This window comes from Gossypium hirsutum, chromosome A06 (genome assembly GCF_007990345.1).
Source record: "Gossypium hirsutum isolate 1008001.06 chromosome A06, Gossypium_hirsutum_v2.1, whole genome shotgun sequence".
Taxonomy (NCBI): Eukaryota; Viridiplantae; Streptophyta; class Magnoliopsida; order Malvales; family Malvaceae; genus Gossypium; species Gossypium hirsutum.
In genome coordinates, this window is record NC_053429.1 from 19,598,525 (window position 1) to 19,600,872 (window position 2,348).

At 36.3% G+C, this 2,348-nt stretch overlaps 1 non-coding gene across 1 annotated transcript; it reads right to left on the reverse strand.

Annotated features, from left to right (window-relative positions):
- Nucleotides 1-1,272: 1,272 nt before the first annotated feature.
- LOC121231423 (small nucleolar RNA R71) lies at nucleotides 1,273-1,380 on the reverse strand. The gene has a single exon (XR_005929481.1). It is a non-coding gene; the product is annotated as a small nucleolar RNA R71 (small nucleolar RNA).
- Nucleotides 1,381-2,348: the final 968 nt, after the last annotated feature.

The window sequence follows — 2,348 nt, forward strand, 5'->3', positions numbered from 1 at the left end:
AAAAGTCCTTGTTTAAGAGTAGATCATTCATAATTAAGCGGAGTTGCATGCAATCCTAGAGATAGGATGACATAAATCCGCCGAATTAGAGTCAAATCTAATAAGGGAATCCATAGATCGAGTTAATGCGACTATAGGGGTTTTAATTAGAAAAAGATTTCAATTAATCAACCTAAAGTCAATTGTTTTTAGTTTCGAAAGGGATATTAACATAAATCAAGGATTTCTACGGAATAAGTCAAGTGAATAAATCGTCTAATTCAAAGGTAATAATTGAAGTCTAGGTGGATTCTTTCTTGGGTATTGTCTTCTCAATCAGTTTTTTCAAAAGTATTTTTCCAACCTTAATCTCTGTCGTAACCTTAGCTAATTAGATAATTAGTTTTCGGTAAACATTCTCTAAATTAGGCTAGATAATAAAAATATAGTAATTACTAGTACTTTTAGTCCTCATGGATACGATATTTCTGGTCTCACCATAACTATACTATTGGTCGATAGGTGCGCTTGCCTTAATGTCGAATTTTTAGTTAGTTTAATGACCATCAAGTTTTTGGCGCCGTTGTCGGGGACTAAGATATTAGGAACACTTAATTTTTTTTTTACTTTAGCCTTTTTTATTTTTTTATTGCAATTTAATTTTTTTTACTAAATTTTCTTTTCTTTATTTCTGGCAGGTTTTTACAGTTTATGACTAGAAGAAACCCGTCAGGACCTCTACTTTTTGATAGTGAGATCGAGAGCACAGCTCGCAAAAATCAAAGAGCAATAAGGTGAAGCCTACAATACATAGAGGAAGGGCAAGATGACAATATTCACACCACAACTAAGGAGATGACTGAAAATCAGAATAATTCACTACCTCCTGTGGTTGCTGCAAATCCAGTAAATCAGAATCCTGCTCCTCGTACTATGTATGATTATGCTAAACCTACTTTAACAGGAACTAAATCGAGTATAGTTAGGCCTGCTGTTGCTACAAATAATTTTGAACTGAAACCTAATACGATCCAAATGATACAACAGTTTGTTCAGTTTGATGGTTCACAGGACGAGGATCCAAACACTCATTTGGCAAATTTTTTGGAATTCTACGATACCTTTAAGATCAATGGTGTTTCTGATGACGCCATTCGCCTTCGGTTATTTCCTTTTTCATTAAGGAATAAAGCTAAATAGTGGTTAAACTCGTTACCACGAGGGTCAATCACTACTTGGGAACAAATGACTGAAAAATTTTTGCTTAAATATTTCCCGCCGGCTAAAATGGGTAAACTAAGGAATGATATTTTTTTCTTTTGTACAGATGGATTTAGAAACACTTTATGATGCATGGGAGAGATACAAGGATCTATTGAGAAGGTGCCCTTACCATGGGTTACCCCTTTGGCTACAAGTTCAAACTTTCCACAATGGTTTGAATCCCTCAACTAGACAAATGATTGACGCAAATGCTGGTCGGACCATTAATAATAAGACACCTAAAGAGGCTTATGAGTTTATAGAAGAGATGTCACTGAATAATTATCAGTGGCAAGTCATGAGGACAAAGCCAACAAAAGCAGCAGGCGTTTTTAACATCGATTCGGTTACTATGCTCTCTAATCAGGTAGAACTTTTGAATAGAAAAATTGATGGTTTACTTGGCTCTTCACAGGTTCATCCAGTGATGCAGTGCGGTGCAAGTGGAGGTGGAACGAGCAATTTAAACTATCCATCCTACGACCATCACATGGAGAATGAGCAAATGAACTATATAGGTAATAATCCTCGACCCCAAAATAATCCTTATAGTAACACCTACAATGCAGGTTGGAGGAACCACCCAAATTTCTCATGGGGAGGCCAAGGAAATCAAAGACCACTAACCCCTCTAGGCTTCCAACAACAACCGTACCAGCCAAAGAAAAAGTCGAACCTTAAAGAAATGATGACAAAATTTATCTCAATAGCGGAGACTCATTTTCAGAATACTGAAACTTCATTTAAAAATTAGCAAGCATCAATTCAAGGGCTCGAGAATCAAATAGTACAGCTGGCTAAGATGATTTCAGAGTGACCACCAGGGAGCTTACCCAGCAATACCGAACCCAATCAAAAGAACATGTGAAAGCAGTTACATTAAGGAATGGGAAGGTGTTAGCTGAATCTAAAAAGAAGTTGTAACCAGAAGCTGACAGAAAAGAAGGTAAAGAGGAAAAACCCGAAAACAATGAAAAACCGCTGTTGAGGGAATATAAACCACCAGTCCTATACCCAGAGAAGTTGAAGAAAGACCGCATGGATGCACAATTCGTTAAATTTCTCAAACTTTTTAAACAATTACATATTAATTTACCTTTTGTTGA